This window comes from Crocodylus porosus, unplaced genomic scaffold (assembly GCF_001723895.1).
Source record: "Crocodylus porosus isolate Cpor-Errol unplaced genomic scaffold, CroPor_comp1, whole genome shotgun sequence".
NCBI lineage: Eukaryota > Metazoa > Chordata > Crocodylia > Crocodylidae > Crocodylus > Crocodylus porosus.
The window spans coordinates 32,361,457-32,383,536 of record NW_017728931.1 but is presented as its reverse complement, the minus strand read 5'-3'; the positions used below and the strand labels follow the sequence as shown (position 1 = coordinate 32,383,536).

Sequence of the window (22,080 nt, the reverse complement as noted above, 5' to 3'; positions counted from 1 at the left end):
TCACACCCCCCACCCACCCCCTGGCTTACACCTCTCCTGTCAGTTTACAGGAGACTTCTCTTCCTAGCATTCCCATGATCTGGTGCCAGGAGGTTCTTTGCTTTTCTCTCATTGGGCCAGATTCTCTTCTACTTATTGGATATCTAAGTGGACTTGGGTGCCTAAGTGTGATTCTTTTCCAACTCAAGTCATAAAAAAATATATTAAGTCATCTACATTTGTAACACGTGGTCATCTAGCCCTTAAGATTGAGTCTTAGAAAAGGACCCATCTTCTGCATTAACAGTTTTTCTAGGATTTGAACTGGGTGGAATAACATATTTATAGGTGCCTAAATTCACTAACATACCTAATAGAGGGAATAAAATCTGGTGTAACTTCTCCATATCATATGTACACTGTAGTATAAAAGGTATTCTCCCTGCTTTTTCATCTGTCTGATTTCTAATTCAGCTTATACTAAAGCACCATAACAATGCTTATACCAACTTTCTCCTCTACTTCAGTCCCCAGCTTAGATCAGGTTCCCATGTTTTTTGCTTTCCTACCTTCAAAAATGATTTTGCCCCCCCCTCCCCATTTGGACCTCCTTCAAATATTTACTAGAGATGGGGTTAAAACTGAACCAAAATTTGGACATCACTGAAAACTGGGGGATGACTTGGAATCAAATTCTGGAGCCAAATGTCAAACCTTAGGTCAGATGTTCGCAGTGGGATTACTCACATACTTAACATAGACCTTAAGTAGTACCACAGTGAATTTTCTTTGTCTTAAGGTGCCCCCATGTGTAGCTCTACACCTCAGACCCTCTCCTTGCAGAATTACAGAAGTTCCAAGACTCTATCCACTTCTTTGAGTTATGAATAAATGTGTGATGGGGGAAATGACTATTAGAAGTGACTGCCAAAAAAATGGTCAAACGCCCACCCAAGCCTAGTTCACCTGTAACAGGGCTTGTGTTCCAGGGGTGCAACCTGGTGGCCATGCAACCTGTGCCCCACTCTCCCTTTAGCATACTCTCTGCTTCTTCTCTCCTGCCATGCCATGATGTTATTTGGATTGAAAGAGAGGCTGCCTAAGGGTTCTAGCGTCAACCTCAGTCTGTCTAACAATTGCAGAACCCTCCTGGGCTCAGCTGGTCTCAGTTTTGCCTTTACCCTACATGGGCACTCTCCACCCATCTGAGTACCAGGGCACCTGTAGCCTTAAGGGCTGTGACTCTGACTGCCCCTTACACTACCCATACTTCAGAGATGTCACTGTACCATCATTCTCTCATTGGGGCCTTGGCGTTCTCAGCCTCCAACCCTATTCTGTAGCTGGGCCATCTAGTCCATGCCTATTATACTGGACCTGTCTTCAAGGTACCAGCTCTTGTCTTGATTACATTAGTTCTGGGCCCCTTGGTCCATCTCTGCCCTGCTCTGAGCACTAAGCTTTTGTTGGCTCTGTTTGGGCCCCTGGCCTTATGTGGCATGAGATGTGTCTGGCTGCAGTCCTTCCCTAGGTTGCCATCCTGTAAGGCTCAAGCCCACTCCATGTCCTGGGCCTTCTCAGCCCTAGCTGGTCTCAAGACACTGTTGTGCCCTCTGGCACTATTGGAACCTCTATACCACCCCTGCTAGTCCCAAACCGAACCTGCTGGTCTAGAACTCAAAGGGCAAAAGCACACTGGCTGTAAAATAAACTTAATCTGCCCCAGGCATAGCAAATGAGAACAATAGCCCACTGTCTTGCAGCAAGGCTTCCTCTTACTCAGGGCTGTATTCCTTCATAAGGCACCAGCATTCTGCTGGCAGTCCTTAGAGCAGCTCTGAAGTCAGCATGACATCCCCCTGCAGTCATCCTAGTCAGAAGCTCTTCATCCCATGGCTTGCAGGACTAGACTCTTTGGCTTGCCTGAGCCCCAGGCTTATATGCTGTTCAAGCCCTGCCCACATTTGGTCAGCTTCCCTATCAGCTGACCTGCCCACAGGTCTGTTTATTAGCCCCAGCCTTGCCAGAGGCTTGTGACTAGTTCACAAAACCTCTTGCCTTAAAAGGGCCCATTCTGCTTTTCTATAACAGAGTAAGGGTTCCCTGTTACACAACCATACAAGTAGTGTGGCTAAAGCACAGCATTTTCTGTTGCCATAAGCCCCTGAGTGATATGCAGGGATCCTGGTTTTCTCTGTTAAAAATATCCAAAATTCTTTGATTAAAAAAAAATCTAAAATTCTTTGACTAAAACCCCCAAATGCACATTTTTCCATGATTAAAATGAAATGTCACTACACACACACACACACACAAGTGAATTGCACATAAAAAATGATAGGGGGAGGAGGATGGGGATGGAGTGCCACCACCCACCACCCTGCACTGCCACCATCTTTGTAGATCTATGAATTCTGGCAGCTCTCAAAATTCCCTTCATACTAGGAGACTTTCTAAAACTGGGTTCTTTAGTTCTTCCTGAAAATTTGAAGAGAGGGTTAAATTCAGATCCAGGATTCTTGTTTACTCCAATTTTAATTGTTTTTAATTCATTACTATAATATCAATGTAACTGTAGTGCTAAAATTACAGAGACACCAATCTACATTCCAAATGCAGCACTAGACATTTGTATATTACCATAAGGATAACAGAAGGAGAAACTATATCACTTTAAATGTTTGGCCTACTGAAAATAATGAGATAAATAATGCATTTTGAAAAATGCCCCAAACCATGATTTAACGATAGCATAGATGGCTTAGATAAGTTGGCTTTTGACAATTGTTCAATATCTTTTAACTGACTGCATGTGTTTATTACCAACATCAATGGTTTTGAACTGAACAAAAAAAGAAAACTCTTTGAAAAACTTATGAAGGTAACTTAGAATGCATGTCCCCATGGAGACTGTATAGTAATCCTGGGTATTAATGCTGTCCTAAGACTGTAGCAGAACTGATATCTCAATTCTGCAGCTAAACCATACCAGTGGGAAAGGATTCTCTTTCCCCAGGGCCACAAAGAATATTTGTGTTTCCTCAATTTGTATGCAGAATTTGTTACTGTAATAGATTCTGTAGAATGTCTTGCTATGTTCAGAAATGTTATGACATTAGGAGTTATATTTTGCATACTTATGTAAAGACTCATGTTAGAAGAGGTGATAAGTTTTATCTGGGGCCTTGGTACATGTTAATTTTAGATGGCTCCTGAAGCTCTTAATCTTTGGATTGTTCACATACTAATGCTTGAAACTAGTTTTAAGCACACTTTAGGCAGCTTAAAGTTATGTCCTGCAAGAGCATGTTTATCTCTGATCCATATTACCCAGCTCATGTTCCATTAATGTACAGCCAGTTTCCACAAATGAGTCATCCAAAGTGCAGTCCTCCAGTATCCCAGGATGCAGTATCCCCTTTCCCTCCTTCCTGTTCTATGTAAATAAACTTTCCACCCCCTGAACTCTACTGCCCAAGGGGCAGTTCTGGCACCACACCAACTCCCTCTCCTGCCTCCAGGGGTGTGACCTTCACACCTGCATGTGTGCAACCCTGTGCAAACAGTCTGCAGAGCACAGACTGCACCTGCAGGCTCTGTGCATGTTGCACACTGGGGTCCTGAGCATAGCCCCAGCTCCTCCCCAATTAATGCTATGCAGGCTGCATGCCACTGCTCTGGAGCTGCGCTCAGTGCCCTAGGCATGCTGCAGCCTAGGGCTTTATTCACACTCTGATTGGCTGTCTTGGCAGCCAGTCACAATGCTGATTGAAACAACCAGAGTGCTCCAAGACTGTTACAGACAGGAGACGGTGGTGGTGCACCACCATGATGATGGCAACAGAAAGGACAGAGTGGGGAGTGGGGAGGGGAGGTGGTGGTGGCATGAGTGCTGGCTGAGGGAGACAGTGGGTGACAATGCTCCATCTACCCCCACCCAAGTCATTCCTGATGGGCAATTGGATAATGTGTGTGTATATATATATATGTATACACATACATACATACACACATATACACATATATATACACTCACCCCCCCACACATATATATGTGTATACACACACACACTCATTAATTATTCTAATATTAAAAAAGCCTTAGTCCATCTTCATCTATCTATAACACTTTATTCACATGCTGATTGGTTGCCTTGGCAGCCAATCACAATGCTTACTGAAACAACCAATCACAGTGGTCTACACAGACAGAAGCACTGCCATGATAGGGGGGACTGAGGGGCCGGAGCCGGGGTGGGGGGGGAGCAGAACTGGCCTCCCCCCACTTCCCCTGACACTGGTCCTTTGAGGCAGAGGGGGGCGGTGGTGGAGATGCCACTGACATGACAGTGGGGACTGAGGGGCCAGAGCAGTTTCACATGTTTTATACATGTACATGTACCTATGTATGTGCAAATACAGCACTTTACATGCTAATGTAATACACAGTACTTAAAATATATATGTACTGTACACACCACGTATTATATATCTTCATTGGGAACATGCAATTTGACAGTGTATTAAAATATAATCCTATGTGGCAGCATTATCATGTTCTAAACTTTTATTTTTGCATTAAACTTATATTCAGTCCTGCCTTCTCCTCTGGAATTTAAATTCACACGAACTGCAGTATTCTTAAGAAAAATACAAAATCCACACAGATGGTCTTATGCTTTAATATGTGTCTGTCTGTTCCCTGAATAACTTAGATCAAAACTAAATTTTAGTGACTAAATCCAAAGCAGATGAAAATTTTAGTTCCTTTACCCTAAGCCCAGGAGTAATAAATCCAAAATCAAAATGTGCATGCAACGGTCATATTAAAGGGGATAAGAGCTAGTCCTTTTGGGATGAGATTAAGTTGGCATTAGTTATTAGGGGTGTGTGAAGCTTTGGTCACCGATTCAATCTGGAGAAAATCCAGCCCCATTGGGCAGCCGACGCATCTTATCTGAACTGAATCAGGAGACCCATTAAAAGCTCCAAATTGATTCAAAATATCTGAATTGATTTGGAAAAGATTCGGAAAAGATTTGGCAATTTGGAAGGTGGTCTTATGGGGAAACAGAAACTGAGAAGAGGAAAGCGGGGAGGAGGGAGGGAAAGACTGCTCTGATATTGACATCTGTAGCTGGCCAGTGACTGTGATCCCTGCGTTCCCTTCTAATCAGTGGTCTGGGGGAGGGATGTAGAAACAGCATATAAGGCTCTGCATGAAGCTTCTCTCTCCCTTTTGTGAGCTATCTGTCTGGAAGCAAAAACATGACAAAGGTACTGGCTTCCTAGTCAGTTTCTCGCTAGGCTCTCTTCTTGGAAAGGATTGAATACACCTTACTAATTACCTTTGCTTAGCATCCCCTTACTTATTCCTACCCAATCCATTTCTTTCAACTTATTTTTTCCCCCAAATCCTCGTTTGTTCTGTTATTTCCCCGCCCCCGCACACTTTTTAAAAAGAAATCTGTGTTTTCCCTGACAGTGTGTCATCCATCACCGTGCAGGAAAGCACATATATTACACACACACACACACGCACATATTAAACAGATACAAGATATATTACGCACACATTTCCCAGCACAGCAAACATCATTAAGTGTGTGGGAAAGGCAGATTCCAGGTCTTCTGGCAGGGGAGAAAGAGGAGCTAGAGGGAGAGCTGCAAGTTCCACCCCCTCCCATCCCCAAACATAGACGCATCCTCTTTCCTGGCAATAATGAGTCTTCTGCTGCCAGTGGTAGCAAGGAGGTGGGAGCAGTACCTGTCCCTGCACCTTACCACCTCCCCTAACACCAGAAATACCTACCACCACCAGCATGCCAGTTTCCTCCACCCCAATTTCAGCTCCCAGAGTGAGCTTCCCAGTGCCAGAGGAGGAGCTGGATCTGGAAGCAAAGAAGCTGAGTGCCATAGCTAAGGAAGTTCTGGGGAAGGAGGGGGACTCTGAGTTCCCCAAGCTCCATGTGTAGACAGAGTCACTACCACCCTCCTCACTCCATCCACACCTATTTCCTTTTTAAATTAAAAAAAACCCAAACATTTAATGCCCCTGTCTCAGAGCTAGAGGCAGCACTCACAGTATCATCAGCCAGCAGGGAAAGAACATCTACCTGCTGAGCGCCCATGCCAGGATGAACTTGGAGGTATGGGCTGGGGCTATGGGGAAGGAGGTAGCCCCAGGTCCTGGGCATGACCTAAAACTGCACCTTGCCAGAGTAGGGAGGCTGGGTGGGACTGCTGGTGGCACGGCAGGTCCAGGAAATGCCAAGACCATGAAGGGAGGTAGGGGGTTCCTGAAAACCTCTACCCACTGCACACACACATACATACACACACAGAGTCCTGGCTAGGGAAAGCCGAGACCTATAAGATCTTTGAGACACCTGAGGCTTACTGCTTGCAGTGGAGTTGTGAAGCTCCAGGTGAGCTTAGCTGCCTGGGATGCCATCTGCGAGGCATGGACCACAGTGTAGAGAAGGTACAGAGCTGCAGAATGGATGTCATCCCTAGACATCGGGGGCCTAAGTGGTCAGCCTCCCACCTGGGTAACATCTGAATCAGTTTTCCATCAAGCCATGGCAGGAAAAAGAGGGGTGGGTGGTTGGCCCAGAAACAGGTCTAACTGGCACTGGGAAGGCCCCATTACAGGTTACCATCCCTACTGTTTTCATCCCACTCTGCCTACACACACACACATACACATAACACGAGTTTTGCTTTCAACAGATTGAGGTGCAGTTTCACAGAAATCCCTGCACCTAACTCCTTGAAACTTGGCAGGCTTCATGCGCTCAGACAGGGCTAGCGTTCCTGCTATTTTCGTCCAATTCTGCAAGAAAATGACAATGTTATAGGCATTTTAGTGCTTCCCCATGATAGCCTATGGCCAAATCAGTGAATCACACTGAATCAGCACCGAATCTTTTGAATCTGATCCAGCCAAATCAATTTAGGACAGTGATCTGAATCACTGAATTGAATCACTGTCCCCCGAATCATCCGAATCTGAATCGAATACTGGCCACTTTGCACAGGCCTGTTAATTATTGCATTTTAGTGGGATTGACCCCCAATACAAACAGAATGGCAGTTTCATTCTTTTAACCCTTAGGAAAACCAGCAAACAAATTAGATTTACAAGTTTACAACACGATATGCCAACAAATGGAAAGCACTCTGTCCAAATTCACAGACGCACAAAATTATGCAGCAAAGGAAACACACTGGGGAGCAGGGGACCAGATTGAGGCAGATCAGACAGATTGAGAAAGTGCGTAGAGCAAAATAGGATCCAGTTTAACAAAGATAAGTGCAAAGTGCTGCATCTAGGGAGAAAGAATCACCAACATACCTACAGGTTGGGAGGTGACTTTCTAAGCAGCAGAAAGAGATCTTAGAGTCATAGTGGACTCCAAAATGAACATGAGTCTTCAATGTGACAAAGTGATAAGTAAAGCCAACTGCACTCTTTCATGCATTAGAAGGTGCATCATGAACAGGTCTAAGGAGGTGATATTTCTATGTGGCATTGGTAAAACTGCAGGTGGAGTACTGGGTCCAGTTCTGGGCACTGCATTTCAAGACAGATGTGGATAAACTTGAGTGTCCAGAGGAGGGCTACTCATATGGTTAAGAGCCTGCAGGTAAAATTTTATGAGGAGAGACTGAGTGACCTGAATTTCTTCAGTCTTCTTTGCAAAAGAAGGCTGAGAAGGGATCTTGTGGCCATCTACAAATTCATCAGGGGGAGGGGGAACAGCAAGGAATAGGGGATACTCTGTTTACCAGGGCACCCTGTGGTGTTATTAGGTACAACGGCCATAAACTGATGGAGACCAAATTTAGATTAGATGTTAGGAAAAATTTCTTTATGGTGAGGGTTGCCAAAATCTGGAATGGGCTTCCAAGGGTGGTGGTGCTCTCCCCTACCTTGGAAGTCTTTAAGAGGAGACTAGACAAGCACTTGGCTGGGGTCATCTGTCGCCAGCACTTTCTTGCTCAGGGCAGGGGGTTGGACTCGAAGATCTACTGAGGTCCCTTCTGAACCTAAAAATCTATGAAATCTTTAAAATGACTTTTCCTGGAATAATGCCCTTATACTTGTAAATTGTTACTGGGCACATCTATATGTTCATTAATGTGCTGTAATTATGCCACATTATGTTTAGTACCTGTAATTACATGTAATAATTTAATGTGCCATAATTGGTGCGACTGCACATTAGCACTGGCGCACGTTTTTTTGTGATGCAAATGTGCAGTGGACTAATTCTACAATGCATTAGTGCCTTAGCACGGGTTTTGCCTGATGCGCTAATGTGCAGCAGGCTTAGCAGACTGTACTTGTAGAATCTTGTGTAGATATGCCCACTGTCAATTAAACCATCCCGAGCACACATCTCTTTAAGCAGATTTGAGCATATAAACCTAATTAAATCTTTGTTTTCATAACACATAGCACATATGTTTTGTAACACATTTTATCATACTATCAAATACTTCTTAGGAAATCTGTCTCTTAAAATTAACACAAAATAACTTTTCCAATGGTAAATGTTTTTCTGGAATTAACCAGTGCCAGTTGGATGTTTTGTTCTTTTTTTTTCTTTTTAAATCAGACTCTCAGATGTCAGTGACTGATTAAATTAGTTGTTTCAAGGACTCATATAATTCATTTTATTTCACACAGGAATACATGGCATAAAGGAAATTAATTATTTAAGTGCCTAACATTAAGTGAGCCAAAATAAAATGTAGTGATGGTCAAGATAAAAATCTCAGATGTGAATCACTTGAAATACTGAGGAAATTTAGAGTCATATATGGAGGTGGGGAGGGGGGGAGGAATGAGACTTTAGCACATCTCTGATTTACTGTTATCACAGCACTGCACATTCTGTCCTGGCATTACTTGAAGAATGAGCTATTCTTCAACAAAAAAGCGTTTGCAGATGTTTTTGTCTTAACCCATTTACAATTCATATTAGTAGCTCAGTTATGACTCTTTCAAAGAGAATGCAAATTTAGTATTGCATTTTACTAGCAGATTGCTCTGAAGTTTCTGAATCTCAGTTTTCTCTAGCATTGCCCATTCCAAGCAATTCAGTTTTAGTACTCATGAGAGCTGGGATTGTTGGGGAACAGCTCTTCCTGGCAGAAGAGCAAACAGAATTCAGTATTTTCTTACCATCCCATAATCTATAAAACAATGAAATGGCTTTTCTTTTTGCTCACTCCAGTTTTATTTTCCTGTATCAACTGATCTAGGTTATTTCTATTTCATTTTATCTATATGATCCCTTCGCTTTGGCTCTGATCTACAACAACTCATTTTAACTTCTGGGTCACTTTTCCTTTCACTCTTACACTGGAGCTAAGTACAGTTAGTCAAGAAGCCCAAGGCTGAATTCATTCAATCTCTGCAGGTCAGTCTAAGCTGTATAGATAGAACTGATAAGCAAGTGAACAGACATACAGTTTTGATTCCAGAAATGCAGCCATGTGCCTGCAGTGGCACAGGCCAGAAGCTGGGAGGCACTAGAGCATGTCTCCTTGTACAGCTGGAACAGACTGCTTGGGCCAAGACTAGTCTGCCCACCCTGTGAGGGGGAGTTTGTGGGAGAGCTACAAAGCATCCTGGGATGCTGAAGACTGAGTTAACCTGAATCTGGAGGGGATCTGGGACAGAAGTTCAACAGACTGATTTAACCTAAATCAGTTAAGGCTGATATTATATCCATCCAGGCTTATCTTTATTGATTTAATCTATTTTGAAAGTAATTTATACTTTAAAAACTATTTCATCCATTTTGAAAGCAATGGTCATAAAACTCCTAGAAGAAGGTTTCAGACTGGATATAAGGAAAAACTTCTTTATGGTTCGCCATGTGACCACAAAGTAGAATAGTACCTACCCTGGAGATCTTCAAAAAGAGTCTGGAAGCACACCTTGCTGGGGTTATTTGACCCTAGCCATCTTTCCTGCCCAGCACAGGGGGGCTGGACCCAATGATCTCACAAGGTCCCTTCCAGCCCTGAACTTCTGTGAATCTGTTACATGAACTGAACTTCTGCTGTGTTACAGATTTGAGTCGATTTCTGATTACTTATACCAGTTTGTGTGTAATTTCTGTCCCTGGCCTATCAGTCTATATTGTCAAAGTACTTTGCTCATTTCCTAGCTCTGATACCATTTTATTGAGCAATATCCATCCCATGATTTAATTTCTCCATCTTTAGATTGGGAATAATATTACTTTCCTACAAGAGATAGTCAAGTGACTTAATTCATTAACTACACAAATTACAGACAGAAAAGGTCTCTTCAGTCACCAGCTCTGTCTTTCCAGCCCTGTAGATTATTCTTTGTCCAGGCTATTTTCTAAATATGAAGTGCATGTATTATGTGGAAAAGCTGATTTTCTGCCTAAGATAGAAGCACCTGCTTAATTCCTACCAGCTAAGGAAGTCAGTTGACTTAATGGCTTATTGCTCTCCACTCCAGAGTTGTTAATGCTTATTTCTCTTTTAATGTTCTTGATGTTTCACTAATCAAACTAAATTTTCTTCATGATAATTTTGCTCCATAGGCAATTTTGCTGCCTGTTAATGCTCCTGATCCTTCTCCTAATATTTCGCAGCTTTGGAGGGCTTTAACTCTTTACAAAACCATAGATCCACCATGGGAATCAGTCTTCAGCAGCTGTTAGGATTTCAGCTTTAGTTAAGCAAGAAAGGGAATGTGAGTCAGCTGAAGATTAGGCTCTGTCCCTGCTCTGGGTAGCTGTAACTGAAGAAAAAAAATAATTTCTTCCTTCATTCAGCTCTCAAAAACAAAGTATATATTATATTTTGAGGCATATTGTATAAGATAAAATATGGTACTTCAAACAAGTAACTTTGCCTTGCCCTCAGAGACAGATCCTCAGTTGGTGGAAACTGTTGCAGTATTGTTGCCATTAAAGTAGCAATATGCACCTGCTGAGAATTTGGCCTTGGATTTTTAGTTCTTCAGGGAAAATCCGGCCTCTTGATTAGTTATGTTGCTTTTTCTTTAAATTCCCTCCAATTAACCAATGTTTCTTTGCCACTGTGGTGCTCAGGAATGAAAACAATATATCAGCTACATATATAAAGAAAGTTCCCAGTCTTCCAGTGAGGGCAGATCTCTTCACCTGCATGGAACCCTGATGACTGCAGTGGGTTCTGGGTAAGGACAGCAGTCTGTCTGCTTTGGGCTTGCTGGTGGATTGGAACCTGTAAGAGGGGTGACTGTCACTCTCTTGTTCTATAGCTCAGTGCTTCTGTTTTGCATCTCACTGTTACTAAAACTTTTTTGTGCTTTGTCAATGCCATTTATCTAATGCACTCTAGATTTCTTTCTTTGTTTAACCCTTGTATTTTGGATAGATTTTCCCCAATTGTTTTTCCCAGTGTTTTCCAAATTGATTTGTATCATCATTCTTTATTTTGTTATTTCCTCTAGGTCATACCTAATCAACCAAAATGTTTCATACTGATTTAATGTTCTAAATGTTTAAACTATAAAACAAACATTTGAAAATGCTGAATCAGAGCATTCTGACCTGATGAAAATCTACTTTTTTATATTCCCCAAACAAAATTTTGTTGACTCGTAATATTATTAAATTAGTCTCTTTTTTAAAAACAAATGCTGCATTTTCTGATGGACAAATTCTGGCTTTGTGAATCTGTGAGTAAACAATGCCATTCAAAAATAATCAAAGCCTATTAAAACAAGTGCCTTTTTGGGATACATTGCATATGGCAAGAATGCAAACTGATAAACATTGTTTGTCCCTATATGTGTAATAAGCTGATCTTATTGTAGTTGCTACTTTCTGGTGTTCTTCAGATGGAACAATTTTCTATTTTGTATATTCTGATTATTTCTGCTGTCAAGATAACTGAAATAAATTGTCTTGGCATACTCTTGCCTTTTTTTTTCTCAGTTTCCCATGATGAATTCTTGAGAGGGCATTTTTTTATTTTACATGTGTATGACCTCTCTCTTTTATAAATTGGTGATTCAGAAGGCTGAATAACTTCAAGGCTTTTTTCATAATCCTGGCAAAAGGTAGAGAGGTAAAATGGTAAAAATATGTAAAATGAAAGAAAGGAAAATAACTGCTATTACTATTCTAGTGATGTTTTGGTGGTTGAATGTTCAAATAAATACTTCTGATTTTGCCTCTGTAGTCCACAATGGACTATGGATCTTAATCCAACTGATTCTAATCCAGTTCTGAATAATCAGCCATTAGAGTTTGATATTAATTAGAAATCTGACAGTCTCAGGAAAAAATCTAGAAATATTTATGTTTACTGAAGTGCCCCACAGTACACTGAAGTACATTACAGGGGAAGTTTATGTTGTCTTATAACATTTTTATGGTGGCACAAATTGTGAGCAAACAAATGTCCTAGCCTCTTCTTGTATTCCAAGTGCCCCAAAATGTTGCTGTAACCAAAAGTAGTCACAGTTTGTGGCACCTTGAATGGGAGGATGCCAGTTTGCTTATTGTGTGCTAGGTATTTCCCTGCGTTCCTGGGGCATTGCAGACATGCACCATTGGAAACCCACTTCAGGGGATTCCTGCAGCATGCCTATCATGCTATTGTTATCACCAACTTGGGGCACAGGTCTGCAAGCCAGAGACCCAGCAGAGGATTCCCAGAGCCTGCATGTGCAAGTTGGGGGACTCACATTATGGTTCCCTCACTTGCAGATGCATGCCTCAAATCTGTGCACAGCACCTGGGCATGTTGTCCTGCGGGACTGAGCTTCTAGAGCCCTGAGAGTGACAGGGGCCTGACCATGTGCGACAAGGTCCCTGGCAACGTCTATAGGCACTGACAAAGTATATCAGCTATGCTGGGACACATGCAGACACAGCTGATCCCGCTCCAAGGACAGCACCTGTTTATAGCCTCCATTTCTAGAGCTGTCAGAATGAGATCTTCAATTAGAATTAGATGTATACTTTTTCAATATACAGTTTACATTTTTCACATGATGCACCATCAGGTTGTGAAACCAGAATATCACTGGTCATAGACCTTGTCAGAATTCAAAAAAGCTGAATTAAGATCACTAATACGAATATTCACAGCTTATGATAGCGAATATTAAAGCAGTGGAAGTTCCATTTCAGGAAAGATATTGAAATTTTCCATCATACAAAATCAGAAAATGAACACTTTGAAAATTCTATGCAAAGGAAGATAAAAATAATATTCGTTTTAAGTTGATACTTGATTTAGGCATGTCCATTTTTATCTTGACTGCTCTAGTCATGCCAATTTTTACTCTATTTTATATTATAGTATACAAATAATTCAGCACATTATCATACGTTGTTACATATAATTTATCATTCAAAATTGTAAAACATAAAAAAATGGAAAAATCAAAGTGTTTCATTCTAAAAACATAGAAGTGGAACACTGATTACCAAAATATTAATTTAAAAACGAAATTCTGGCACTACTAATATGATTTAGCAAAGCTAAAGCTTCTTAATTTCAACAGAATATGTTTCCATCAAATTTCTCTGATCAACTCAATCAAATATCAAGAAACAAGCAACAATTTCAGAAGGTGTATGGAACTTCACTGTATAAATGTATAAGCTCCAATGTATAAGTTAAGCTCTAGCTATTAGGTGTATAACGTTTCCACAGGGACAAATTATTTAATTATATTTTCTTACAATTTACACTGAAGCAGTTGGCACTGACCCTCACAAATGACAGAATGCTTGACACCATTGCATTGACATGGTCCATTAAGGGAATTTCTGTGCTTGTATATTTATCTTTTCCATAGTGTCAGTCTGCTACTCATTCTACAGTTCTATATTTAGCAGAATAAAACTGGGGTTATGTAGAACACCCCAAAACATGAGCACATGTTAGATAACTACCCACCTGAGATCCATAGAAAGGGAATGCTCTTAATGTCTAAATAGCCAAGATAGTGACTGGAAGGAATGAAATTAATAGACTACCAATAACATAAGAGTGGATGAGATTCAAGGGGTATGATTCTGGGCTCTTTTGGGGAAACAAGGAGATAGGATATACTAAACCAGAAATGGGCATGAGTTTTGAGTGAGAAAGACAGGTAAGATTATTATTATGATTGTTGTTGGAACTATTTTGCTCATCTTTATTCTCAGGCTCAGCAGTCTGCTTTCTTACCAGAAACCCTTCACTAACTGCTGTACTCTTTTGCTAAATGTATATTCACATTGCAAGGTGGTGCTCTCCTTGATCCTGCCAGTGAAGGGGAAGGGCCCGGGTGGAGCTTCCCCATTAGTCCTGTGGATTAATGCATGATTGTGCAGCAGGACCCTCTGTTGCCAGCAGCGCTTTGGCTTCTTTGACCATAGGATGTTGTTCCACGAAGAACTGCTAGGAAGAGGCTAGATCCACCCAACAAAGAGAGGGAAGAACATCTTTGGAATAACAGAGACTTGATGAAATAGCTCACATGACTAGAGCAATAACATGGATGGGTATAAACTGTCCAGGAAGGATAGGCAGGGGAAAAGAGGAGAAGGAGTTGTGTTTTATGTAAAAGAACCATTTGATTGCTCAGAGCTCCAGTATGAAACTGGAGATAGCCCTGCTGGAAGTCTCTGGGTGAGGGTCAAAGGGGAAAGCAATAAGGGTGATGTCATGGTAGATGTCTGCTATAGACCACCAGACCAGGAGGATGAAGCTTTCTTCAAACAGCTAGTGGAAGTTTCCCAATCACAGGCCCTGGTTCTTATGGGGGACTTCAATCATCTTGATATCTGCTGGGAAGGCAATCCAGCAGCACACGGGTAATCCAGGAGGTTTTTGGAGAGGATTGGGGACAACTTCCCAGTGGAAATGCTGAAGCAGCCAACTAGGGGCCATGCTGTTCTTGACTTGCTGCTCGCAAACAAGAAAGAATTGGTGGGGGAGTGTAGTAGTGGATGGCAACTTGGGCAGAAGTGACCATGAGATGATTGAGTTCAGGATTCTGAGGAAAGGAATGAAAGAGAGCAGCGAAGTATGAATTCTGGATTTCAGAGAAGCAAACTCTGACTCACTCAGGGAACTGATGGGCTGGAGAGCTATATTTTACAGAAAGAAACCTTACTGAGGGTGAAGCAATAAATCATCCTGATATGCAGAAAGACTATCAAGTATGGCAGCTTGGCTTAGCATGGGGACTCTTCAGTGAGCTAAAACACAAAAAGGAGGTTACAAGAAGTGGAAATGTGGGCAAAAGATTAGGGAAAAGTATAAGAACACTGCTTGGGCATGCCGGGATGAAATAGGAAGGCCAAAGCACAGTTGCAGTTGCAGCTAGCAAGGGAAATGAAGAGTAACAAGAAGGGTTTTTACAAGTATGTCAGCAATAAAAGGAAGATCAGGGAAGTGTGGGTCCCTTACTGAATGGGGGAGGCAAATTAGTGATAGATGATGCGGAAAAGGTTCAAGTGCATCGAAGACTCAATGCCTTTTTCACCTCGGTCTTCACAGGCAAGGTCATCTCCCAGACTACTGCACCTGGTAGCACAGTTTGGAGATGAGGTGAGCAGCCAAGAGTGGCAAAAGAAAAGGTTACGCGCTATTTGCAAAATCTTGATGTGTACAAGTCCATGGGGCCATACGTGATGCACCTGAGTGTGTTGAGGGAGTTGGCTTATATGATTGCAGAGCCACTGGCCATCGTCTCTGAAAACTCATGACAATCAGGAGAGGTCCTGGATGATTGGAAAAGGTCAACTATAGCACCTGTCTTTAAGAAAGGAAAGAAGGAGGATCCAGGGAACTACAGGCCAGTCTGCCTCATGGAGCAGGTCCTCAAGCAGTCCATTTCTAAACATTTGGAAGAGCAGAAGTTGATTAGGATCCATCGTCATGGGTTCACCAAGGGCAGGTCATGCCCGATCAACCTGACTGCCTTGCCTTGCCTTGCCTCTAGCAGATCTGTGGATGTGGGAAGAGCAGTGAATGTGATATACCTTGACTTTATCAAGGCTTTTGATATGCTCTTCTACAAGCAAGCTAAAGAAGTATGGGTTGGATGAATGGACTGTAAGATGGATAGAAAATTGGCTGGATCATTGGGCCCAGAGGGTAGTAGTCAATGGCTCGATGTCTACTTGACAGCTGGTCTCAAGTGGAGTGCCCCAGGTATCGGTCTTGGAGCCAGTTTTATTCAATTTCTTCATCAGTGACCAGGAAGATGGGATGGAGTGCATCCTCAGCAGGTTCATGGATGACACCAAGCTGGGGGGAGTAGAGGATACATTGGAGGATAGAGCTAGGATACGTTGGAGGACAGAGACCTGGACAAATTGGTGGACTGGTGTTTAATAAAGACAAGTGCAAAGTCCTGCACTTAGGATGGAACAATCCCATGCACTGGTATAGGCTGGAGACTGACTGGGTGGGCAGCAGCTCTGCAGAAAGGGCATAGGGGTTACAGTGGCCAATAAGCTGAACATGAGCCAGCAGTGGGCCCTTGTTGCCAAGAAGACTAACAGCATACTGTGCTGCATTAGTAGGAGTGTTTCCAGGCAGTCAGTGAAAGTGATTCTTCCCCTCTATTCAGCACTGGTGAGGCCACATCTGGAGTACTGTGTTCAGTTTGGGGCCTTCTACTACAGAAAGAATGTGGACAAATCAGAGAGAGTCCAGTGGAGGGCAACATTAATGGTCAGGGGGCTGGGGGACATGATTTCTGAGAAGAGCCTGAGGGAACTGGGCTTATTTAGTGTGGAGAGGAAAACACTGAGGGGGGATTTAATAGCAACCTTCAACTACCTAAAGGGTGGTTCCAAAGAGGCTAGAGATAGACTGTTTTCAGTGGTGGCAGATAACAGAATGAGGAGCAATGGGCTTAAGCCACAGCAATGGAAGTTTAGGATAGATATTAGGAAGAATTTTCTCACTAGGAGAGTAGTAAAACACTGGAGCAGGTTACCCAGAGAGGTGGTGGACTCTCCATCCTCGGAGGCTTTTAAGACCTGGCCAGACAAAGCCTTGGCTGGGATGATCTAACCGGGGGATGGTCCTGCTTTGGGCAGGGGGTTGGACTAGATGACCTCCTGAGGTATCTTCCAACCCTAATTTTCTATGATTCTATGATAATAGTTTAAAGTCATTCTAAAGTATGTAACACATATTGGACCAGAAAGAAGGAAAAAAGTGTGCTCCACTTAGCATTATTATTTACTCCTGCTTTCTTTTATTGGTTTTTCTTGAGTTACTAGCTTTTCATTGATACCATCAGGGTCTAACACAAGATTTTTCTCCCTCTCCCACTTCCCCTTTTTTATATTTCAAAAGGCAAAGTAAGTGACTCAGAGCTACCTGGGGGCTGAAGACTGAAACACAAAACATTACGATGCTCTGAATCATGTTAGTAATGGACACAGGTACTGTTTGAGTCTTTTGGGGTTAGTGAACATGCTTACCTTACTGCTCTTGGGCTGCCCAGCAACTGTGTTCTATAAGACTTGTTAAAATCACTTTATAAATAAAACAGTGGAGCTTCTGGCTTTTGAAAACTTAAAGACATGCCCTATGCCTTGCCACAGAGCATGTGCATGAGTCATCCACTGGCCCTGCTGTTCGCCTCCAAGTGCATATACTTTTACAAAGAGCATAAAAAGGACACTGTAATCAGTTCTAATTAGATCCAGTAAGAGGTAGCATGTGCTGATGTTTTGTGCTGGCTTGCCTGCTCACAGCATTATACCTCCTTAGTATGATACCTTTTCATTTGTACCGTGGGATGAAATTTAACCTTTCCCACAACACAACCATTTTAAAAAAAAGAACTTTGGAGGAGGCTTAACACTCACACTTTTTCCTGAAATAAATAGGTTACTTTGCATCCTGTATGGTATCTTAATGTTTAAAATATCAGTGGTTTTCAATTTTTTTCAAGGAAAAGATCCTCTTGTGAAAGTCTACTGTCCTCCTTCATCTTTGTACAGAAACTGCCATGCAGACTGGTGAATATCACCTCTCATCATGACAGCAGTATCAGCTTGCTTTTACCCCTCATTTATTGTGTGCTCAGGCAGTTTTTTTCCCTGTTTCCTATGAGTAGCACTACAGTTATTGGGATCAAATCTCCCTTTCTGGACAGCTGTCCTGATTGCTGTAATGTCACCAGACCACTTTGCAGTTTGCTTCAGACTTCCTGACAAGTTAACCTAGACTTCCTGAGTGTTTGCTATGGGTCTAGTTTTAAACATAATTTCTAATATTCATTCTGGCTATATCTATATCAGGGAAATGCAGGCTGGTCCTTAACACCATTTGGGATTTTGAGTTTAGCTGATTTTAAAAAAAAAAGGCAGTATTAATACTTGAATACTAACAGAGCTTCACTAGTGAGACAGATGAAGCCCTGCAGATGAAGGAAGTACTCTATGAGTCACAGTGTAAGAACTTTTACAGTATGATATTCCCTTTATTGGGAATTAGTGTCTACATTATTATGTATGTGATTTATATGTTGCTGTTCCCCACAAAGGCTCAGGGTAGCTTACAGCAAGAGAAACAGAAACTTAAGAGTGCAACTAGAATACATAATATAAAACAAAACAAAACAAAGACCATTAAACAACATCTTGGCCTAGTTCTGATTTCTAAATTTCTAGCCAAACACCTCCTTAAAGGCGGTGGGCCTCAGAAGGCAGGGAGTTCTAGAGCTGAGGAGAAAAATCCCAGAAAATGTCACCACTGAAACAAATCGCCATTATTATTTGAAATCTCAGACAGGAAACCAAGAATGGCATTTTCCTCCAACTGAAGACCCTAGGAGGGTGAGAAATGACCATCTTAAGGACTCTAGAGCTAGAGTAGTTTATAGAACTCCACCCAAGAAACTTCCAAGACAAGTGGATTCCTGTGATCCATTGCAGTTAGTAGAAACCCAAAGAAAAGTTTCATACCTGCGGAAATCCCCTAGGCTCAGGTTAGGTTCACGAGGTCTTGGATGATTCTGGCAAGTGTTTCCGCATTTCTAATGCAAGCAGGTCAATTTAATTTGCTTTGGAGATTTGTTATGAACATTTTACAGTGCTAGACCTCAGTTCACATAATGTACTTCCATGAAGTACAAAGGGTCAGTAAATCAGATGAGTGAAATTAACCTAGAAACTGACGCCCTCAACAGTGTGGGACAGATGACATGCCTCCTTCACCACATGTTCTGAACAAACAAAACACAAAAAAAGAAAAAAGAAAAAAATACCAAAACCCCTAAAAAAAAACGAGTGGAATGGATGGAAGGTTTATATTAGTGATCTTTGTGGAAAAGACTGAAAAGTTAGTACAAATCTGCTTTATCCTCTTCGCTTGTTCCTTTTTGCCTTTATGATCCATCATAAAGGCTAGGATATTTTAACAGACAAGTTCTCTAGGATTCTTTCAATTTTGGATAACATAGTGTGCTTTCTTGAAGGCCTGATGATTCTAATAGGGCAGATAAAAATGCTGCTGATGAACAATAGAGAAAATAGCTTGTCATCCATTGTGTTCTTTTCCTGTTTAAAAAGGAAATGCTACTTCAAAAGGAAAGAAAGAGGGAGAGAGAGATAGAGAAGTCTATAAGCAGCTGCAAAAAGACTCTGGAAGTCAAAGGAATAAAAATAAATAAACCAACCGACCAAAAAGAATTTTTCAGGAAATAACCCTTACAACTCTTTAGAATATTATTTAACTGATTATTTTTAAAAATGCCCCCATTCCTATAACCTTAATATTCCTCATAATCTGCAGATAATTTGAGGAAAAATAATGCAAATATAAAGTTTTGAAAGATAGAGTTGGGATTTTTGTTCTGTGTTTTTACACTGTGAATAGACCTTACCACATTCAGAAATACATGTAACAATAATTCCTTTGACCACATATACAGGAACACTCATAAGCTATAAGATGTTCAAACAGTTTCTCCTACTGACTAGAAAGAAAGGGGGAACAGGAACAGAGAGGTTTCTACTTTTATTTCTGTGTTTAAATATTTAGAAGCTTTTCAACTCCACTGGAGTTCATCTAAGGGAATTTAGCCGTAAGCATTTCGAAGACATGAGAGTGCACTGCTGGTTTTATGTTCTTTTGTTTCAGAGGGACTACTTTTGTGAATTCAGAAGGTGGAAGAACACAAGTGGGGAAGCAATCCTTTTTAAATCATAACCTGCTGAATAAATAGGTCTCAACAGACATGCTAAAGCTTAGCTTTGTTATTGCCCAGAAGAACCAGTGAGTGAAAAGAAGTACAGGAACATCTCCAAAGGTTAATGCAGTCATATGATTTACATAATGTAGTTACAAATAATCTGATTGCTAGCAGATCTGAAGTGAAGGGCAAACATTGTCCTTATTGCATTTCTAATTTGTTGTTTTGATCTTGTAACTAGTGACTCATCCCCTGGTTCTGTAAATGTACACAATGCATTTATTGAAGCCATTTACTCAAAATCCTGGCTAAAAAGCCAATTTTCTAATATATCTGTCATAAGGATTAAGGATGAATAATTTATCAGCAGAGTTTATGAAAGGTTAGAAAATCAAATGACTCGAAGCACTGCAGCTGCAGATCTGTACTATATAATATACTTAACACTTTTTTAATACCATGTGGGCAAATCATTATTTAAAACTCCATATTTTTTGGGGGGGAGGGGGAAAGCATCATCATTAAAGGTAACCAGGGATACTGATGGCTTATAATAGAAGCCTTCTCTGTGTGCTCGTCTTTTTCTAGAGGATATTGCTTTTGAAAAATAAGGAATGAGTATCTAATTCTTTTGCCACTTGATACAGAATTGTTAAAATTAACAGTGGAGGATATTTTTCTGTTGGTGATGCACGCATCTCAAACAAACCCTAGGACTTGGATTGAGCGTGGATAGAAATGGGCCTGTGCTGCAAAATTTCTGCCAAGCTCCAAATTTTCTCCAAGTTATAGGAAGTTCAGATCCAAGAACTAGTTTTGCCAATTATAGATCAAGATTAAAGTATCTACAAAATTTAGAATTGGAGCCATGTACATGGGGAGGTTATGACCAGATCTCTAAATCTGGAAGTTGAACCAATACTTAGCTAAATTATGGCATAGTGCCAGAACATCTGGTCTGAAATCTTTGGGGTAACAATATTTCTTGAAAGACTTACAAGGCTTCTACTTCAGTGTGGCCAGATATACTACCAGCATAGTCTTTCATAATAATACACATTTAGTACTAGAGATGTGCCCAAACTCACGTGCGTGTTTTGGTTTAAGTCCATCTCTAACTAATCCTTCCATTTCCAAATAAAAATGATGAACTGCAAGTTGAACATTTGGTTCATCTTGCTGCTAGAAGTTTACACTAAGGTTCAGGTCTGCCTGTACCTCATCTGAACCACCTCTCCTTGTTCTAATTTGAGCACCCAGTTAAAACAAAAACACAGGGTTTAGGCACAACGAAAAATAGGCTTCATTCCTAGAACAGCTCCATCATGTGAGGGGTCAGCAGGGGAGATCATGCTTAGGGGCAACCAACATGGGTTCATTAGAGGCAGGTCCTGTCAAACCAACCTGGTGGCCTTCTACGACCAGGTCACCAAATCCTTAGATGCAGGGGTAGCAGTGGATGTAGTTTTTCTGGACCTTAGGAAGGCCTTCGACACTGTCTCTCACCCCATTCTCATTAAAAAACTAGGAGACTGTGGCACTGACACCTACACAGTCAATTGGGTCACTAATTGGCTGGAGGGTCGCACCAAGAGAGTGGTGGTGGATGGGTCTTATTTGACCTGGAGGGATGTGGGCAGTGGGGTCCCCCAGGGCTCGGTCCTCAGGCCCGCACTGTTCAACATCTTCATCAGTGACTTGGACAACAGAGTAAAAAGCATCCTGTTCAAATCTGCTGATGACACTAAGATGTGGGGGGATGTGTGCACACTAGAAGGGAGGAATAGGCTGCAATTGGACCTAGACAGGTTACAGGGGTGGGCGGATGAGAATAGGATGGGTTTCAATACTGACAATTGCAAGGTGCTGCACCTGGGGAGGAAGAACCAGCA

The 22,080-nt window shown here is 41.6% G+C and overlaps 1 protein-coding gene across 2 annotated transcripts in view; it reads left to right on the top strand.

The window, feature by feature from the left end:
* The first annotated feature begins 11,138 nt into the window (after window positions 1-11,138).
* Window positions 11,139-22,080, top strand: part of LOC109316061 (perilipin-3-like) — a 20,214-nt gene continuing 9,272 nt past the window's right edge. Inside the window, exon 1 of one of the 2 annotated variants that reach the window (XM_019544008.1) lies at window positions 11,139-11,194. The gene's annotated coding sequence lies outside the window, so the exon portion shown is untranslated. The remainder of the gene's footprint in view (window positions 11,195-22,080) is intronic. The other variant, XM_019544007.1, reaches the window with a different exon arrangement.